Source organism: Tachypleus tridentatus, chromosome 13, assembly GCF_004210375.1.
Source record: "Tachypleus tridentatus isolate NWPU-2018 chromosome 13, ASM421037v1, whole genome shotgun sequence".
Lineage (NCBI taxonomy): Eukaryota > Metazoa > Arthropoda > Merostomata > Xiphosura > Limulidae > Tachypleus > Tachypleus tridentatus.
In genome coordinates this window covers 129,886,176-129,909,133 of record NC_134837.1, presented here as the reverse complement: position 1 = coordinate 129,909,133, position 22,958 = coordinate 129,886,176, and the positions used below count along the sequence as shown (strand labels likewise).

The window sequence follows — 22,958 nt, the reverse complement described above, 5'->3', positions numbered from 1 at the left end:
AGCCGACTGACCGCCTGGACATCGCTGGGACAATAATGTGTGCTAGTTACAACACAAGTAATTGCAAGAGTCTCGAAAAATACTTAAACAATCACAAATATATTATATTCCTGTTAAAGCTCATCAAAAGGCAAACACGTTGTGATATAACGTCTATAAGCACGTCTATTAAATAAAAACACCTAAACAAAAACTAGCAATACCATTCGAATAGAGGCTTCAGGCCGTTGAAATCGCTCCTTTTGTGTTCTAATTATACAAGAAAATACAATATTTTTACTATCTATGATAAGTGAATATATTGTTCTTTTACCATAAAGCACCAGCACTTTATTAGGGGGCGGTGATAATCTGAAATTTCATGGATTAATGAGGGCCACAAACACAGGTCTAATGAGCCCTGTTGTAAAATCGAGGCTCAGACTAAAGGGAGCGGAGGAGGATGATGTAGGGCGCGTCTGTATCCGAGCGGCCCGAACTTGTCATTAACTGTACACTAAACGTACGCTATGGTCAGCAGCTGAGGAGAGTAAGGCGTTCGACAATATAACCGGCTAGACATGCACAAGAACAAATGGCGTAGGAAAACCGCACAATATACACATAAGATTGATGTAGCTACAAGCTACAAATGGCCTGCCAGATCTAGATCACAGAAATTTATGCTTGGGAGTAATATTTTTGAATTTCATGCTCTGTTTAATCTGTTGTGATGAAAATTTTACTTAATCTTACACTACGTACAAGACGTAGGTAGATTCTGTAATAGTGCTTGCAAGCCTTGCATGTATACTTAGGCCTACTGACTGAAACTTACGAACTATCGCTTAAATCGAAAAGCTTAAAAGCACGCCTATATTAAAGATGTACATTTTGGCTACTGAAAAAGCCTACATCTAGGCCTAATTATGTAATTCGATTGGTAAGAACACGAGAATCACAAGAACAAACACACAATTTGTAGGCCTGTGATGCAATAAAACAATCAAACAGACCAAACTGTAGGGGGGATGATTGTATACACCATACCCCCACCTAAAATGAAGGGGGATGTATCCCCATCTTCCCAGGATCTACGCCCCTAACAATTACACTTTTACTTTAGGCCGGCATGGCCAGATAGGTAATTAAGGCTCTCTGCCAAGGACCGGCATGGCCAAGTGGGTTAAGGCGTTCGACTCGTAATATGAGGGTCGCGGGTTCGAATCCCCGTCACACCAAACATGCTCGCCCTTTCAGTCGGGGGCGTTATAATTTGATGGTAAATCCCACTATTCGTTGGTAAAAGAGTAGCCTAAGAATTGGCGGTGGGTGGTGATGACTAGCTGCCTTCCCTCTAGTCTTACACTGTAAATTAGGGACGACTGGTGCAGATATCCCTCGTGTAGCTTTGCGCGAAATTCAAAATAAACCAAACCTTTTTGAGGGGCACCTTCTTCATGAGTGAAATACACCTCTACATTTTATGTCTTCAGAAAATTGGATATTCAATGAATAATACGGCGTGGTTGTTCTAATTCTAAGCCTGAGACCATGTGCCATACAATATCGAATGTTTTCTCAACGTCGAGAAAGGATGCAACAGTGCATCTTGTTTTATTGAAGCTGTCTACCATTTTTTCACTTACTATAACTACAAACGATGTATTGTTTGTTTGACTGTCATGAATTCGATTTGGATTTCCAGTAATTTTGATGTGACTTCTAGATAAATAGAGTGTGTTACTTATTATTCGTTCTAGAATTCTGCCTAAGTAGTTGGGCAGGCTAATCGGACGATAACTACTTGATTTATTAGCTGGCTTTCCTTCTTTAAGGAACATTAATATATTTATTTGCTTTGAAAAAATTGGAATGTAGACTGTGCTGCAACTGCTTTTTTATGTGTTTTGTTACCTGGTGAAATATGTGGTTATTTTCTTTGTTTTTTGTACTGGCCCGGGATGGCCAGGTGGATAAAGGCGTTCGAGTGGTAATCTGAGGGTGGCGGGTTCGAATCCCAGTCGCACGAAACATGCTCGCCCTTTCAGCCGTGGGAGCGTTATAATGTGATGGTCAATCCCACTATTCGTTGGCGGTGGGTGGTGATGACTAGCTGCCTTCCCTCTAGTCTTACACTGCTAAAGTAGGAACGGCTAGCACAGAAAGCCCTCGAGTAGCTTTGTGCGAAATTAAAAACAAACAAACCTTCTGTACCTTTGTTGGGAAAGAAAGTTAATACATATATATATATATATATATATATCACTTTTGTGTTATGTGTTTGCTAACTTGGCTATAGATATCTATGTTAACGTCTGAATCTGCGGTGTTTTAAACGTGTCTTGCAGGTGTTTAAATGCTTTTTCACTGTCCATGTTTATCTGTGCTAGTGCGTTGTTCATCAGAAGTGCGGGGTATGTTCGTGTTGTTATGCTCTTTATGAACCGATTTAGATGTGACCAGAATAATGTGGAATCTGTTGTTTCATTAGCAATATTAGTTCCATCGTTCTTGTTTTAGTTGTTTTGCCGCTGTTTTTATTTTGTTTCTGAGTTTGTTTTAATTGCTGGATCTTTGTTTTCATGCGTTCTCCGTTATGTAATAATGTCAGTTAAATGTATTTGTGGGAGACGTGTATGCTTTATTGTGGATTGATTACGTTTAAGAATCGGTTAATTCGTAAACACTTAGTGATGGTTTGGCAATACACTATATTTGAGATGTATTCGCAGCAATGTTGGTTGTACACAAAGATAAGCGTTCGTCCAAGTTTACTTTGTATTTATCCCAGTTTGCTATGTTGTATCTCAGTTACTCTATGTTAATCTGTTGGTTTCTATGGGGGTTGAAACTGAAGACACACCAGATCTCCAGGTAATCGCTGTTTCATATACTACGTTAAAGAAGATACATTTTGGGCTCATAATATTATAATTTAGATATAAACCTAATATATTGCTGAAGTTATATCCGAACGATGTATGCGTCAGGGATTTGTCATTTATAATAGACTTTATCTGAATCATTTAGAAAGCTTAGCAATCCTTTTCCATTTACCATCGTTTCTTTGCATGGAAAGAAATGCTCAGTATTCAGATCCACCATAAGTGTACAGTTTGTATATGTTGATAAGTAATTCTAAGTGAGTAAGTTTGATCGGTGAACGGTATTTGCTACGTTATATTATTATTTTCTTCTAATTACGCATCCATAACTATACATTTATTTTACTTTCGAAACATCTTTTTACCTTTCATCTTCACCACCTTACGTAAGTTTGCTGTTACGCTCATAATATACTGCTATCTGGAGTTCAAAACTGAACGCGCGAATATTTTAAATTACATATTATTAAAGAATATCAGTGAACTGTTGTGCCAGTAGATAAAAAAAAGGTATACGCAGGCAAGAAAAAAAGTACAAAACTTACATTATCAGTATGTTAATTTAAGAATCATGCTTTTTTCTTACTCTTTTTAATTGCTTTAATTTTTTGTGTTCCCATTATAGTCAACATAGACAGAAATACCAATGAGGTCAAAAGTCAAACTACGTAGATAAATTTTTAAAAACTAAGATAATAAAAACGTAAAATGAACAATAACAAACATAAATATAATTTAATGATATGTAGACGTAGCAATGACCTAACGATTGATTAGTGTTCTTGATGTTTAGACCAACGTCAGGCTCTTCGGATTCATATTTATACCGTGCTTTTGAGTTGTTTTTTTAAGTTTCAGTTCAGGATGCTTCTTATAGTTGTAGATAGTAGTATGCAGCTTATGTTGTAGCCATAAAACTTAAAGATAATGAACACTGCAAGGGAAAAATACAAAAACAAGTCATTTGCTACATTCGTGCAAACCAAACCCTGTTTGAAGTACGATAAATGTTATTTTTACTTTCCATGTAGTATGCCTGACTAAGGAATAGAAAGTACGCAGGTAAACTAAACAACAGTGACAAGAAGTCTCAGGATTTTACTGGTGGAAGAATAGAAACATATTTAACTCGGCCAGAGAAATGACGGAGAAAAATTTAAAAAAAATTGTATTAACAGATCATAAATAAAATATGAAAAAATGGGGGGTGAAACTAGATACAATGGTTTCTGTTAAAGCCACTGATACAAAGTTGAGAAAGTTGTTATTCATTTGAAGCATTATGATCAAGTTTTTTGTTGTTTTTTTTAACTGATTCTTTACATTTTAAGCACTTTGGGGGGATATGTATGTTATATTTGTAACATCAAATACTGGAGTATGGGGGTTGTAGAATAAGTTCTTAATTGTTTAGTCATATCTGTAGGCATGCACCTATGGCTTTAGTTGAATGAAGAATAAATATATTGGTTAGAAGGTAAAAATATAACTTAAAGTTGGGTTAATTGATATTTCATCTCTTGTGAGATGAGGTGAGTCCCACCACAACGATCTACAATCTGAATTAACATCTGTCATAGATGGCTAGTTAAAGACTGAGTTTATCACATGATTGGTAGGATATTTCCAGGTTTGGTTCTTCAACTTTTAGAATTCTAATTCAGTAACTTTATTTTGTAACTTAACTAAAACTGTATAGTAGAGCTTAATATGTTATATCTACCTACCATATCACCTCTATGATAGCTGTTAATGTAATCAGTTTCTATCTTTAAATGTGATAATCAGGATTAGTAATCACTTATGTTGGTCTTCATGAGATGATCTGGAACTGATTTTTTTTGTTTAGGCCAGTTTATTTTTAATCTAAAGTTATAGGTTTTTTCCAGATATTTTAAGACTGGCCCTGGCAAAGCTTTCTTTGCAGTTATTTTTGTCCAATCATAAAATTTAAATTTTAAACTCAAGTTAAATTTTTTAATGCAGTTATAATTTAAGTAATTTTCATTCTGTATATTTATTAATGTATCTGTATTTTTTTATTGGATTTATACTGTATACATATAAAGATAACTTTTATTTTTTTATTTTGTAAGTGAAAATATTTGTGAGATTAGATGTTGCATAACTCAAAATATTGTAATGGCATATGTAACAATTCTCCAAAATGCAACAATTTTCCCTCTTTGATGCACTAAATCAATCTGTAGTACCTTCAGTTGGTTCAACAAATAAATAAGATTGTGGATTCATGGGAAATGTTCATTGATAAAGAGACATCACAAAGGAGAGTTTATGGGTACGAAATAAGTGACATTTAGATGTTGAGTAGTAAAGGTAGCAATACAATTTCTGGACAGTGTTTTGTATATTAACTCACTTTTATATAACTTGAGAAAAGTTTATTAAATGAAGCTTAGCATGTATGTAACTTGTTTTAAAAAAACATGTAATTCTATGAAAGAATAAACACTTTATACATGTATCAGAACTGGTGAGTTTTAATACAACTTATGCTTACAGAAAACATTATTGCAATGAAATGAGTAAATGATATTAGTATTAACATGCAAGATGTGTGTGTCAAGTGTAATATGTTCTCTAACAGATGATGAGCATGTAATGCATGATTGTCAACAGACATCTCTATCTGCTAACTTCATTTCTCTCATTTATTATAATGCAGGGTTTAAGCTCCAGTCAGGGTAGAACTATTAACATTGTTTTAGCTCATACTGCACTACCTACACATGTTTCCACAGATTAAATTAGTTATTTTATTGGTTCTGTATGTAGTTTTGGTAATTTTGTGTTGACATATGGAAGAACCATTGAGAGCACTTCATTATTTTTTGTCCTTTAACATCCAATGTATAGTTCTGTTTGTTCATTAGAAAATAGTTGCTTAAAGCTTTGCTCAACATTTTTTTTTCAGTGTTGTGGATTTTTCTGAATCATTCAATATCAGATGGATTTTATTAACTTATTATTAACTTTATTAATTAATGGATTTTATTATTAATAACCCAAGCTATTGATCAACAGTTTCTAAATTACATTTTTTAAAACTATTTCATTGTTGTTTTAGACAATGTGTTAATACTTTTTAATGGAAATGTTTATCAACTTTTTGGGGGGTGGGGGCTGTTAGAAAGTATGACTTTAATAATTAACAAAATACAATTATTTGCTTATTATTATGACATGTATTTTATTTTAATATTGTGTATATATATTAGTAGTATTCTAGAGGCAATGAAAGTAATTGCAGGTCATCATCCAGACTGATGCAGGTGATACTTTGAACCATGTGTGATACTGATGATTTTCTGGACATAACGTATGCTCATAGAAGAAGACCAAATATTAATATGTATATATTCATATAAGTAACATTAGCATGACTGTTGTACTTCATGATGGCTAGAGTGTATAACAGTCAGTTCATGCTATTATTGTCAATTCATGGACTGACATGTTTTTTGCATAACAGATTATGTTAATGAAATAGTGCTAGTATCTCATGACACCTTCCATAGCTAAGACTTTGTCACTTTTATGTGAATTCTTATTGTCATAATGTAATTATAAAATAGAGGTTTGTTTAACATTGTTTCAGTTTTCGATAATAAAGGAACAGCACAATGTAAACAAAAAAAGTTTATAGGACATTAATATTGCATACATAGACAAACAAACCATCCTTCAGCATGCTTCTAAAGAAAGGATCAGTAAGCAATAATGTAGGGAGAAATGCAGAGATTAGTGATAAATATTTTACAATGTTGAAATGTATTGACAACTTTTCTGATAAGAGTAGGACAACCAGTAAGTGTATATGCATAAGTTTAGTCCAGAGTGATACTTCTGGAACCTGTTATTGCCAAAAACTATCAATATCAGGGGCGTAGATTTTTTACACCCGATGGGGGGGATGATTTTTGCAACCACTTATGTGGACTGTTCAATTTGCAAATTGATAATCTCTGATTATGTGAACCTGAAAGCTGTAAACATGCAGTCACAGAGTAATCTTGTTCCCACAATACTTGGATGTATACTTCGGCCTAATGACTGATACTTATGAAGTTACTATAACTTAGATTGAAAAGCTTAGAAGCATGCCTATATTAAAGATGTACATTTCGGCTACCGAAAAAGCCTACATTTAGGCCTAATTATGTAATTCGATTGGTAAGAACACAAGAATCACAAGAACAAACATGCAGTTTGTAGGCCTGTGATGCAATAAAACAATTCAGCAGACCAAACTGTAGGGGAGACGATTGTATGCACCATAACCCCCACCTAAAATGAAGGGGGGTGTATACCTTCCATCCCCCCAGGATCTATGCCCCTGATCAATATATATAGACAAATACAATGTATTTGATATCTAATGAATTCCATATAAAGTTTTCCCTTTTTAGAGGTTAGAGTAACAAAAGGTTGAGGCACAAGTACCAATTTGTGCCTGTTATATACCTTAGTAAGAAATATGAGTGTGTCATTACCAAATTTTCAAGACCATGAAAGATTGTAACTTGATGTTGACTGTGTAGTAGAGATGTTAAAGTGTTTTATGAATAAAGACTAGTTCCTCTAGAAGAATGTGTTTCATGTTACATACAACACACTGAATATCATGTAGTGTCAATTATAATAGTAACTACCTAATACAGCAGACATAAGAGGCTGATCCTTGAACCATAGCTGCAACAATGCCATTTATGCACTTTCAGTGCAGAGTATTTGGTAGAGGATACACTTATGAATATCTTTATTGAAATACAATTATAGTGAGTTGCAAGTAACCCTAGAGCTTGGAAATCTACTGTGATATGTAAGATCTAGGCAGCTTTATGTTCTTTTTTGTTGTGTTCTTACAACAATGGCATATGGAAAGGAAGCTCAAGGATCTTATTTGCAGATTATTCTTTAAGTCCTTTATGTGTTTAAAAAATGGTTTCATTATCATTGTACACCAACTGTACAGTCAATCCAAAATCTGAGCACCTCAGTGAAACTGATGCTTGTAAGAAGTAGCAAGACAAAAAGTGTAACAGCTCTTAAGTTAGTGACTGAAAAATGGTTTTTTTACAAAATGGTATAAATGTATAAAAAAGGTTCTTTGATATAAGCTGATGAAAATCACTTCTTATTCTGTGTATATTATTTCAACTCAATGGCTACTAAACTGTTTTCCATAAACAGCAGAATGCTCAGAAATGCTTAGTTTGAGAATCCAGATATGTAGAAAAGGGAGTCAGACATTAATCACTGCATCAAGTGCAACATTCATGATCTCTGGTGCCATCTATTGTACCAGTGAGACTGATCAAGTGGAGAGGAAGTGGCAAAGATGATAATGATGTTAAAGTATATATGTATTGTGATGAAAAAGAAAAACTAGTTAAACAACAGTAAAAGTGGGATTCTTATCTTCACAAAATGATTAAAAATAACATTGACTTTTGCCAATTGTAACAATGTTATTCCTTTACAGGCAGCAGTATGTCAAAGCAAGTAAAGAAATTATTATAACATTTAATCTTTATTGTATAAGAATTTTTATATTCAATTGTATGCAATATTTTGCACAGCCATTGTATTTATTTTATGCAAAGTGTGCATAGATTTACTTGATTGAGTATCATTTTGTATACTTTCTTTCTCATCTTGACTAATACATAAGTACCATTAACAGCAATTGGTTTATTAATACAAATACTAGCAAAGATAGTGGTAAGTACTCAATGCCCTTTCATACATGTATCATATTTATAACTGTTTTTAGTTTATTTTCATATGTGCAACATGTTCAGAACATTTAATGCTATTTCTAGATTAGTAATGATTTGTATTACCAGGTTTTTACTACAGTAATCTATGTTTTATAATCAGGAAATATTTGTTTCAAAGTTAAAATTGCATTATATTGGATGTTAAATAAGAAACATGATTTGCATGTGTATATATGAAAGGAATGTCTAGATAGTACAGAACATGCACACAAGCAGTATTAAGCTTGGTTAGTTCAACTAGTTTTAACATAATATTAATTTATAACAAAATATGATATTTAAATTTCTTAGATTCATTATGATACTGCTTTGTTTTACAACACTGTTATTTTTAAGTTATGTCACAAATCATGTTAAAAGATATTGATGTATTAATAATTAATTGTGCAAAGATGAACATTATGCTAATATAATAATAAGTAGGCAAACAACAATTTCCAAGCATAATGAAGTGATCTGTTTATGGTGGAACACAGTATGTTTTGACAGAATATTGGTCTGTCTTCATTAGATCATTGTTCTGTTGAAACATAGTATGTTCAGCCATAAGTTAATCACTTTATTATGTTTGTAAATAGTTGTTTGACTATATATTGATTATTAAGTAATCAAGTACTTCTATACAAGATTCAAGTAATAAGTACAATTCTGTTGGGTTCTTAGTATTCAATTCTTATAGTATCGCACAACTATAGTAAATCATTAGTATATTCTGTCAGTATAATGCACTACTAAAATATATCATAGATGTTCATTTTGCACTGGTGTCCAGTTGGTCATTGAATCACAGGTGGGAAAAGGTTTTATCTGGATCATGTGATAAGCTAAATGATGATGCAGTATATACTTTCATTGATGCAAATACTAAAGAGACTCACTGGTGAGTATATTTTGATACTTGTTTTGATAAGACATGTTGTTTTTCCCAAATCCTCTGTTGCAGAATTTTGATTAAGTAATTATTATTATTGTGTTTGCTTCCACTACCTAATATAACATTTTAGAACATAAAAGACAATTAAGATGAAAAAGAGCATTCAGTCTATCAAATTCACTTCACTTTTTTATCACAAGGATCACTAATCTCAAACTAACTCCATAACTCAATTATGAAATTGATCTACTTTACTGTACTTAAGGTATATGACAACTCTTTACAGCTTTTCAATTATTATACACTACAGTTCCAAACTGCTACTTATTCTTATAAGTATATATATCTGAAAAAAAAGTTTAAAAGCTGTGTTTTGTGTAATTTAATTCTTAAAATTAGATAATTAAAAAAACAATTTTTTATTTTAAAAGGTTTCTCCAATAACCCTAATTGACCATGCCTGGAAGGTGTCCTCGTTGTGGTAAAAGTGTTTTTTTCAATGAAGAAACATTAGCTAATAATATGCCCTGGCATAATTCTTGCTATAAATGTGGTGAGTTAGAAAGAAATGTTGCAACTTTTTTAAGTGAAAAGATCATAAAAGTTAACCAGTATACAATGCATACAGTTCTAATTTATTAAAGTTTTGTTACTTCTGTTTTTAAAGTACTCTTGAAGTACCAGAATCTTTATTAAGTTCTTTGTGACTGAATATTGGTGAGTATGGTATAAATATTGTAGTAAGTAGAAACTTTAACTTGAGATGTCTATACACTTACACATCATGTGTAAAAGGTATTCTTTGCAAACTGGTTACTTTCAGATTATAACTATATTGTTACTATATATTAAGAAGGAATGGCTTTGTTGCTTTTATCTTATGTTTGTTTTCCTATAATGTAACTTAAGAAGATCATTTGATATTATTCTCACACTTGTGTAATACTTTTGCTGAGAACAACATCTAATGATGATCAGAAAAATGAAATACTCTTAAGCTCTAAAGATGTTTAGCTTTACATATGTGAATCCTGTGATAGCGTGTGCATTAAAAGATACTCAAAAACGTTATGAGTATGGCTTAAGTTACTTATTAAAAAAGTAAAGCAGCTCTTAACCATGGTTAAGCTTTGGCATTTTAAATTATTATGTGGAAATCATGAGCACTCTTTGACTTTGCAAACTCGAGTAAACAGGAAACATATTATCACCATCATCCCATATTTAATGTCATATGTTGTGATGGCATACCTAGCAATATAATGTATACATTTAAAATATGAGGTCACTTAATGCTTGGCAAACTCATGCTACAGGTCTTCAACTGGCTCTGTATTCAGAAAAGCATATTTTATGTATAAATACATCATTAGAAGTACATTTGTAACAGTGTGTGCATGTGAAGGAATTGTTTATAAGTTTAAATCTCTATGCACAACTAAACAAAGCAAATTCACGTTGTATAAATACTTGGAAATTTATTCATGGAGGTGGCTACAGAGAAAGCTTCAAGTGTTTGTAAGATATAGGGAAAAAGAGATCCGAATGAACTTTATCTCCCCAAGTTAAGATGAGGTCTAAGCACTGATCAAGAGCAGCATGCAGTTTCTAAATGCAGCGTTTATTTTAAGTTGGCTAGAGTATCATTCCATTGGACATGAAAAATAAAAATTCCTATGTAACAAAGGATGGGAAATTGTCTTTTTTTTTCTTAACGTAATAAGCATTAAAAGTGCAATAAATATACATAAAGGGACCAATACTGAAAAGAAAGACATACTGTTTTCAATAATTCTAACACTATAGGTTACATAGTTTATTCTAATGCTAAGGAATATACAAAATTAGGTAAGAAATTCCTGTGAAAAGCCCATGACTTTTCTTATGTGATCCTATATCACTGTGTCAACTAAGTCTTGATCAATCAAGAAATTTGTTGTGTAAGAAACAGATATACACACATTCAGACTTGTATAAACATTTATTTATACAGATTACAGTAGTTGTGAGTTAGATAAAGTTAATTATACACCATGATGGGGACCATTTTTTCCAACCTTACATGTATAGTGCCCTAACCAAAAGAAATGTATTTTTTCAACATCTAAAAAATGTCTATGTCCAGTGTTTTGTTTTATCTAAAATTGCATTTACAACAAAACAAAACATTCATTTTAAAGCCATTTGAGTTTTCATGACCTTTGTATTAATTAGTGAAAAACACATCCAGAGTTAAGGTAACCATTTTATCCCACCTTTCCATACACACCAAACCACTGTAAGATTCAATGAAGAGATAAAAAAAAAATCATAGTGACCCATATGAATGTGGATTCAAGTAAACTGTAAAAATAAAATTGTCAATAAAAGTTGGAATTCATAACATTTTTTATTTGTTATGAAGCACAAAGTTAAACAATGAGCTATACACACTGTGTCCACTACCCACAGAGATCCACTTTTCAGCATCAAGTGTTAGTTACTTGTCATGTGGATAGATAAGAGTTTGACCAATTGACTGTGTGTATAGCCACAAAGGACATTATCACAGAATGTAGAGAAGAAATAATTTCCAATGTGACATTTTTACAGATTATATTGTAATAATAGAGTGTAAAAGAAATAATTTTTTTTGTCAGTTGTATTTTATAGCAATTGAACTGTGGACTTTGATGAAAAGAGATGACTATTTAAAGCTCTAGATACAACTGTGATAACCAACAGTATAAAGAACATTTGTCTATGTGTTTGATGTGTTTTAATATATTATTTTAAAACAAGTTGACTGTGTGCTGTTTGTTTATTGTTAAAATTAATTGCCAACAAGTCACAGATATCTACTGCAAGAAATCTAGCCCATAATATGCATAAAAACCTAAAATTGGTATAGTTTTGATGTGTTAATTTCATTGAGTTGTTTAATTCCATAAAGAACACTGATGACTACCTTCTTGAAAGTATTTTGCTATTTGACTCTACATCATTAAACCATTTCACTATATGAATATTTCTTTTAAAAAAGAGTGATCACATATCTCTCCAGTAACCAGTTAAATTTTGAATGAATTTTACAAGTCTAGTCAGTGTGATTTTTTATTTATGTATGGAACAGAAGTTAGACCTTTATGTGGCTGTAGTTCTAGAACTGTTTTGATATTCACAGAAAGTGTTACCTAATTTACATATCTTTCAATTTGTATCATCTTTAAATAAAAATAATTTAGTAAATAGTAATAATTAACTGATGTAAGACTATTTCACTACTTCAGAATGTAATTATATCACACAATGACAATTACAGTCCAGCCTTACTTAAAATTAAAATGTACCATGTCATAATAGGATTTTGGTAATTTTTTTTCCTTTCAAAGTACATATATAACAGCTTTCACTCTTGCTTGTGCAGATGAAGAGCTATTGGAAGGAGGTATAACTGATGAGTTTACATATATTATTGTAAACCTTGTACCAATAATAACCATGTTCTTAGCTTTCCTTTTTTCTCATGCTATATTGATTTTTCATAATAAAGTCTATCTTTCTACACAAGTGTCCATATTTTTTTCAATTTGAAAGATAGATATGTTAACCAATCAGACTTATATTTTTATCACATTTTTTTTAGTAAACAAAGGATGTGGGCGGATCCTAGATACATTAACTGTCAGGACACAGGAAGGTGAAATATACTGTAAGCATTGCTATTACCTGATTAACATACATGGCTATCGAAGAGGAGTTCGAGAGTAAATACATCCATGGACTAGCAAGAAGGTAACCTTAGTAATGATAAGACAATAGCAGTGTTATTTAAACAATACAAACATTTAGCTTCTTTTCCTAAGTCATATCAGACATAGCAGCAGTGAAAGTATATAATTATGTTTTTTTTTATTCTGTACTATAATTCTGTTTACTGCCCTACCACATTTATTACTTTCACTTCTACATGTAAACGTTGCTTGTGAAATGTGGTAACATGAAACATGTTTGATGCTGTTATGTAGTTCTGATTAGTGTTGTTTTTTTTTAAATATAAGCACATCTCAGTAGGCAATAAAGTTTACATGAAAAATTCAAAAGTATGATACCTGGTAAAGATATTGCTGTGAAATTGAATTCTCAGACTAGGTATCTAATTTTTCCACTTTAGTATTTTGTCTCAATGATATATTAAAGACAACTTAATATACTTCTGTTTTCTGCTTATTTGTAGGTGATGATTGGTTATTTTGGACATCAATATTTGGATTGTGTCAGGTGCAGTTCATTTCTCAAAAGTGAAAATGGTTTTAAAATTCTTTCCTACTATTTTTTGAAGTTTTATATTAAACAGCTGGATAACAATGAGTACCTAATTAGTTCTACAAGAATTTGTAGACTGAGTTATTTCTTCAAATTCCATTATTATGTCAAGGTACCATTTATGACAAATGTATAAATTAAAACAAGCTACCAAATCAGAATAATATAACTTCTATGTACTGTCCTACAAATTGATGACAGAAAACCAACCAAACTTTATAAAAACTAGGCAATGATATTTGATACTATGTGTTTGCTTCTTTGTAGACTGGTCATCACTGATGCTGTCCTTATGCATGCATGGTTATTTCTATAAAACTGTTTTCATAACTAGAAAAGTTATTGGTGAGCAGAAACAATTTACTGTAATGCTTGAAGTTTCTTTTGTTGCTTTTACGATTTTCACTTTATGAGTGTAATTTTGATAAACTTGTTAAAGTCTTTTCCCCTTTTTAATGTATTTATCTTGATGAGTGGAATCAATTTACTGTAATGCTTCAAGTTTCTTTTTCTGCTTTTACGATTTTCACTTTATGAGTGTAATTTTGATTAACTTGTTAAAGTCATTTCCCTTTTTTAATGTATTTATCTTGATGAGTGGAATCAATTTACTATAATGCTTCACGTTTCTTTTTCTGCTTTTATGATTTTCACTTTATGAGTGTAATTTTGATTAACTTTTTGAAGTCTTTTCCCTTTTTGAATTTTTTCTTTTGCTTTAAAAATATCGTTTTCATGATTCAATTGTAAATTAGTATTCAGAGTGCAACACAAGTAAGAATAAAGTATCTCACAAAATATACATGTTAAACTCTCTGTTGGAGGTTATTTAATGGTATTTAATCATTTTTAGCCATAGCATAGTGGCTCAAAGAATGGCACTGAGTTTTTACTTTTAGTTCATGGCTCTGTCATCTCTTGACCAATTTGAAATATAATTGCAGTTTGGACTTGGAGATCAAACTGTTTCAATTGGTGTACTTAACCATGTCCAAAGTCTCATAGATTAATTTATCCCAATCCTAGCTAAAAGAATTTCAATTTGAGGATAGACTGGTTAAGTTTGTGATGAATAATAAAATTTAATTGAGTATACTGTCACACCATGTTTGTTATTGCTGGCATACAAAAATATAGCTAATAAATAAAAAAGCCTCATAGATTAATTTACTCTAATCCAACCTAAACGAATTTTAAGCATTGTGGCTATTGAGGATTCCCTCTAGTTAGTAGGTCCAGCATGGCCAGGTAGTTAAGGCACTTGACTTGTAATCAGAGGTTCACAAGTTCGAATCCGCATCACACCAAACCTGCTTGTCCTTTCAGCTGTGGGGGCATTATAATGTGACAGTTAATCCCACTATTCATTGGTAAAAGAGTAGCCCAAGAGTTGGCGGTGGGTGGTGATGACTAGCTGCCTTCCCTTTAGTCTTACACTGCTAAATTAGGGATGGCTAGTGCAGATAGCCCTCGTATAGCATTGTGCTAAATTCAAAACAAACCAAACCCTCTAGTTAGTATGTGGAAGAAACTTTACAAATTAAAAGATCAATAATTTTTTGTTTTAATGAGTTAAATAATGTACTGTATTTTTACCATTTCACAGATATTTGTAATTTGAATTATAATTTCATCTAAATTGTTATTTATTTTGTAATTTCCTGGGTCATTGTTTTATATTTAACTTATTATCTATACATTATGAAAACATCTGAATTGCATAGTTTTTGTAAAATACTTAAATCGAATCATTCTAAAAATGTTTTTCTTTATTTCAGGAACAGAAATAGAAGTAAACACCCTTGAAAAAGTAGCAATAAATGAATGATGCAGTAATTAAATTCAGAAAAAGGTACAATGAAGCTATTTATTCCATTAATTAAAAAAACTGTGTGAAAGATATAACATAGAATTTTATTTGGATGTTGGAAATATTTCTCTTAATTATGAACATAAAATGTTTAACATTTATATTAATATAAAGAACATCTTTGAATTGTACACGTTAGTAGTTAATTTTTAAACTGTGTTTCACGAAACGTGATATTTAATAAATATATTTCATACTAAAAGAAAACAACATTTATGAAATAAAGTTAATTACAATGTATTTCAGATCTTTTTTGTATGGAATATCAAGACAGTTGTGACCACTAAAACAAAATGCTGCTATAACCAGAGTCAAACAAATAAGAATTTATTAAATTATAAGTTCCTGGCATGGTTAAGAGGTTTGGGCATTTAACTCACAATTTATGGGTTGTGTGGTAGAGTTCCTGTTTGACCAGTCTTAGGGATATTATAACGTAATGGTCAGTCCCACTATTCATGGGTAAAAGAGTAGCCCAAGAGTTGGTGCTGGATTAAGATGACTAGCTGCCCTTCCCCTAGTCTTTAATTGCTAAATTAGAGACAACTAGTGCAGATAGCCCTCATGTAACTTTGCATAAAATTGAGATCAAACTACACTGTAATAACCATAGAAATCCAAAATAAAACTCTCAAGCAACTGGAATACAAATGTTTACACTTACAGAAAAAAAAGCGTTAATAAAATATAGATCATTTAACCATCATCATCACACCTAATAATAAACCATGAACACAAACAAGTTACATTACAAATGAAAAATAACTTTTTGAAATGTGAACAAATTGTAAACATCTCTCACCATTACCCTCACATAACAATTCTCTTATTGGTCAGTACTTCAATAAACTAAGATTTCAGCATATGTAATTTATGAAGAACAAATGACATTATTTGGTACTAAGAACTGTTTAGAACTTGAGATTATTAACTCTTTACAGATGTTATATATATAAAGAGAATATTAATACTGAAGAATTTAGTAAAAGTAAACAAAAATCAAAATGAAGGACTGCTTTAATAACAGCAGATCCAAACCTCTGACCAATATTATTGTAGTTTGTTATAAACAACAACAAGCCAAAGCAAAAATAAGAAAATGCACCAATTGAAAGGATCTAAGGGTACAGGCTATAATGTGGGATGTAAAATGTACCCTAGGTTTTGGAGGTGCCTGAAGAAATAGGACCCACTTTGCAGTGGGGATGCACCGTCTATCAGTCTTAACATCCGTATGCCAGTCTCACATAAAGAAATAGTAATAGAAATTAAAATAACGGAATTATAAATTAGGAGAGTGAGATGCAGGTGCTCAAGCCCACAATATCCTCATCTATCTCACCCTTCACTGCTTGCAGACAGTTGTAGGAAAGTTCATGTGTTCATGAACTGCCCTTTTTAAGTTGGTTGTATGTGTTAATAAACAGTTTCTTAAAATTAATTGTCTTTACTGACCTAGTTGAGGCTGCAGCAGTAGAGAAGTTGGCGGCAAAGTTGCCATCACACATTAGGATAAGATTGCAAAATACGTTTTGATGTTTATAACATGTTGGATTGGGACGTCCTTCTTCTGGCAAATTTAAACTAAAAAATGTTGTCCTTGCCAAAACGTTACGAGTATTAAAACATCTATTTATTTAGCTTTTTTTTTTTGTGTGTGTATGATTTCTCCCCCCCTCCTTTTATTTATTGTGTCACAGTGATATTTATAAGATTTTTCATCTTGTAACAATGTAATATGTACTTAATGCACCCGTTTGTTTGTTATTCTTCATACATGTATTTAATATATGCAAAGGTTTTGGACTTGAAATATACTAGACCTGCTCAAGGTTATGTGCTATATTAGTTCTGGGATGTCATCTTCTGCAGCAAGTTTGTTCATAGAAGCTAACTACTGTTTCACATAGGATATTTGTATGATGTCCTACTTTGCTATTGTAGGAAGGGTTGTCACGTGGAGTGAAATACTTTCAGGCTATTCTGATTTATTTGTCAGAGACAGAGACAATGTGAATTCAATTTTGGGCAGATCTGTTTTGGTCTTCATAAAAAAAAAAAAAAAGCTCTAATATTCAAATTTTCCGGCATGGCCAGGTGGATAGAGTGCTCGACTCGTAATCTGGGGGCCGCGAGTTCGAATCCTCATCGCACCAAACATGTTAACCATTTTAGCCATGGGGACGATATAATGTGACCGTTAATTCCACTATTCGTTGGTTAAAGAGTAGTGCAAAAGTTGGTGGTGGGTAGTGATGACTAGCTGCCTTCCCTCTAGCCTTATACTGCAAAATTTAGGACAGCTAGCTCAGATAGCCCTCGTGTAGCTTTGCGCGAAATTCAAGAAACAAACAAACAAACAATATGTATAACAGTAAACAGGAGATAATTCTCAAGTTACAACTTTATCACACACTATTAGTACATAAAATATTATATCTTACCTGTTGCTATTACTACATTATATATCAAAAAGTTCTGGTTGCTGTTGGTGGATAAAATATTAAATCTTTCCTGTTGCTATTAGTGAATGATATATCAAACCGTTATTATCGCTGTTAATGCATGATATATCAAACCGTTCTTATCACTGTTAATGCATGATATATCAAACCGTTCCGGTTGTTGTTTGTGCATAAAATATTAAACCGTTCCTGTTGTATTACTGTATGATACATTAAACCATTCTGATTTCTGTTAGTACATAAAATATTAAACCATTCTGATTGCTATTATTCCTTGATATATCAAACAATTCTGGTTACTAGTGTATGAAATATCAAACTATAATGGTTGCTGTAAGTGTACTAGATATCAAACTATTCTGAGATATTTTAATTTATAAAACAAACTAATCTGAATACGTTTAGTGCATAAAATTATATATATATGGTTGCTATTACAGAATTATTCTGATTGCTCTGCTGTTATAGTATAAAATACCAAACTATTCTAAATCTGTGAGTTAGAGTTGTCTTTGATACAGAGTAGTACTGTAATACTTACATTTGAACAGCTAAAACGAAAATCTTGCACTTTTTCCATGCTTCGAATTTCATCTAAACCAGTAAATTACATCCCATTATGCACCACTCTTAATATAATACTCTTATATCATAAAAAAATACCTGAATGGATAAAAACTGTGTATCCAAGATTTTTAAATGAATAACTTTATCTACCATTTTATGGAAAAGCAACTAGATTTCTCATAATACTGGTGTATATGCAGGCGTATCAACTGTTTTTTACCTACTTTTAATCATGTAAGAATTTAAAACTTTTTTTTTACATGTTGTTGTAGCATAAATACGTAGCCCAAAGAATTGATGAGGAATCCTTCTTCGGGTTGCTTTGTTTCTTTGTTCAACATAGTAGATAATGATAGTTTTGCGGCTTTTGCCCAAAGAAATATTACGACAACACAGTATCCATGTTAAATAGAATAACGATCATAATAAGTTTTCCTAGACGAAGTGACAATGTCTGTATGCTACAGCTAACCAATGTTGTGAAAGAACAAGGGTTATAAGATGACATTGTCGACTAAACAAAAAAAAAAGTTTATCTGTAGAAATCGTCAGATAAAGACACTACATGATGACAATCGTGTTTTAGTTCTATAGAAATAAATCTCGATAGAGTGAATGTTATGGATGTAATCTAAACACGACCTAAGAGGAGTATACACTGTAATTATGTTTGCGCAAGTACACTCACTGTACTTTCTTTTTGACTTGATTTAATATAAAAATAAATATTTTTGTCGTAATATAACGTTTTTACGTCTCTTTATTTCACATACAATAAGTCGAATTTATTGTTTTTAGCGGATATAACAATCTTATACTTGTAGGGGCATCAATTAATCTCAAAATTGCACAATATTGTTCACTTATCATTGAAATATTCAGGCTTTCCTTAAAATTCATGGAATGAAGTTGTTATTGTGGAAATAATATCCAGAAAATGTAGTTTTGTCATAAACTACTGTTTAATAAACATTATTATCATGTTTATCTTGTATTTTAAAATGGTGATAAGTTTATTGTTAAAAGTCGACAGAAAACTTAATATTTGAATATTCATTATTCACATGTTTCACAAATTGTATCACATACGATTCCAACTTAAATCACAACACTTATTAGCAATATATTTATGATAAAGAAATGACTTAAAGTATATTGAACAATTCTTGACTGCGATTTTTTCATTATAGCACATGCAGGTTGTAGTAACAGGAATACGTCAAGCTTAAACTTATGCTTGTTTCACTTCTGCATTTGTACCACATTAAATATAACAGAATGCAACTGGATGGTGCCATAGTCGGCAACTATTTTAAAATTGGCTTTAAATATCAACAGCAAAATTGTTTGTACACTAAAACTAGAGGGATGGCAGCTAGTCATCACCGAGACCATCACCGAGTCGCGCCAAACATGCTCGCCCTCCCAGCCGTGGGGGCGTTATAATGTGATGGTCAATCCCACTATTCGTTGGTAAAAGAGTAGCCCAAGAGTTGGCGGTGGGTGGTGATGACTAGCTGCCTTCCCTCTAGTCTTACACTGCTAAATTAGGGACGGCTAGCACAGATAGCCCTCGAGTAGCTTTGTGCGAAATTCCAAAAAACCAAACCAATTAAAGCAAATATCTGTCACTATGGAACATATAAATAAGTAAAGTCAGGGTTTGCCCTTGTGATTTGTTGATTTAAAACATAAGATGTGTTTCAGGCTTGGGGTCAATCTTAATTTTAAAACACACAGATACACTGGATACATAAGATATATGGATGGGTAGGAACTTACGGACCTCCCTGTAATATAATTTATGTTAAATATGTAAGTTTCCAGATACACCAGCCAAAAGGTCGAGGATCACTAACACACTCAAAAATTAATAAATACCAGCAGAGCCCGCAAAACATCTGTGTTAAAATTAGTGTCTTTATTGCAAAACCACGTCCTCAATTACAGGATTTATAGAACAATACAAAAATGTTCGAGTCACTGACACCGAAATATAAGTCTACTTGCCTTAAGCCTAACACTAGTTAAGCCATTTTTAAGTACGGCCTACATTCGATAAAGGTGTATTTATACTGTAACTTGCGGTTTTTGCTTTAGTTTAATACTCAGTACTACCAATTTAAAAACTTGTTATTCTAATATCTAACGTTAAGTTGTTTTAAAAATGTTGATAAGTTATTAATATGTTATTGTACAAAATGTCTATTAAGTATATTTACATTCTCAGTTTGTTTAAATCGTTGAAACCAAGAGCGTACGCATTTAAACAGTATGCGCGCACTCTCAAGATGGACAAAATCGGCGTTTTTATGTTACAGAGAATCGTTATATCATGGGTGAAAATATTTTCTTGAATGGCCGAAATTACGATCATGATGTTAATATCAAACCTCGTATTTCAGTCTTGTAAGTGCGTAAACTTGATGGATTAGCGTAAAGTTGGTGGCACATTTAATTAGTCTCGTTGAGCCAGTGTAAGAAACGTCAGAGATTCTGCCACTATAAAATCTCAAGATCATACCGTTTATATGGTCGCACATTCTCTTCAAGTTTGTGGATCCTTAAATGAAGTTTTTATATCTTGTAGTTCTTGAATTATTAAATTGTTTGTGCCAGATTTGAAGTTAACGGTTAGTTTCCATGGTAAACATAATCAGAAATGGACGTCAAGACAGTAAAATGCACTTTCTGATATTATGGTTAACCCCATAGACGTTCCTTCACTTTGTAAATTAAGGTCGTATACCTACTGATTATTATGATGCGCCATCTATCATACCTTTTTCTCACGATGATCCAATACGAAAAAATGTCAAAAGTAAAAATGTTTCAAGCCCACGACTTCTTACCTTTATATTTAATATTATATTTTCATCGTCTATAGCCAGTTGTGGGGAGATACAGGTACCGTTAATGAAACAGAAGTAATTTAAAATTAAAATAGCCTACATTCTATAACATCTCTCAGGCTCGAGTGCCGTTAATGTACTCACTCACTTTTACACGTGAACATAAACACTCGTTTCTATTGTGTTATCTCAAATGTCTGTAACATATCAAAGGTAAAACTTTACACTAACGTAATCGAAATAACTTGTATTATAAAGAAGTAAATGAGCTGGTGTGTGTATATTATTGTTTTATTTTTTACATTTTTATGTAACGCTGTTATAGTATTATTTTTCCGAATTCGAATAACTTTTATGAAGTCTATAATGAAATAATAAAAAATCAAGTATACCACATTGATAAAACCCATGTACACGTAAGCACTGAAATTCATGCACGTTTATATATACTATCTACACATGAAATAGTTTTTTTATGATAAGGTTTTCCATCCGGGTATGTTTCTTTTTTCTTATCAGCGTCGTGATGTAAATGTTCAACGATCAGCCACATTATCAAAATTGCAAAACACTGCAACTCAAATCTTTACAATGCTAACATTACATGATGGAGTAACAGAACAGAATTAAATAAAGACGAGGAAAAGGCTTAATTATATTACATTAAGTTTGTTCTGTTTCACACACAAAAAAAATCTACTTTTACAGCGAAAGGTTTTTTTTACGGTAAGTAAAATATTTATTTGACGATCTTAATATTTTAAAATATTCAACCTGGTGTTAAGCTGATGTTATTAGTTCCGCCATATTTGGGCGGTAACCTGGAAGGCTAATTAATTGGAATCTGTAACTGAATGTTAATTATTACAGTTCTGGAAAGACGAGTGAGCTAAATATTTCAGCGTCTCCTATTTGGCATATTCTACAAAATTTAGTTTTTGGTATTTGTCACTCGAGGAGCTGCAATTATCATATTTTATTTTAAAACACTTCGTATAATAGTATTATTATCCTTAGTTCATTCTCATAAGATCTCACTAGTAAATTCGTTCGATTCTAAAATATAGTTAGAAAGCTATAGATAATGTCCCGTCACTCAACAAACGTAAGGAACTATAGTCAATGTCACTTTTTACATAGCCACGAAATTGTAACAATTATTTCATTTGTTTGTTTCTAATTTCGAGCAAAGTTACACAAGTGCTAGCTGCACTTGCCGTACCCTAATTTAGCAGTGTAAGATCAGAGGGAAGACAGCTAGTCACCACAATCTACCGCCAAACTCTTGGGTTACTCTTTTACCAACTAATAGTGGGATTGGCTGTAACATTATTACGCCCCCTCTGAAAGGGCG

The 22,958-nt window shown here is 32.1% G+C and overlaps 1 protein-coding gene and 1 long non-coding RNA gene across 2 annotated transcripts in view; both read left to right on the top strand.

Annotated features, from left to right (window-relative positions):
- The first annotated feature begins 3,067 nt into the window (after window positions 1–3,067).
- LOC143238502 (uncharacterized) lies at window positions 3,068–15,966 on the top strand. The gene is made up of 4 exons (XR_013020607.1): window positions 3,068–3,253; window positions 9,977–10,098; window positions 13,171–13,319; window positions 15,629–15,966. It is a non-coding gene; the product is annotated as an uncharacterized LOC143238502 (long non-coding RNA).
- A 6,206-nt stretch (window positions 15,967–22,172) lies between these two features.
- The window catches only part of LOC143238050 (uncharacterized), a 34,281-nt gene continuing 33,495 nt past the window's right edge, over window positions 22,173–22,958 (top strand). Inside the window, exon 1 of the mRNA XM_076477958.1 lies at window positions 22,173–22,330. The gene's annotated coding sequence lies outside the window, so the exon portion shown is untranslated. The remainder of the gene's footprint in view (window positions 22,331–22,958) is intronic.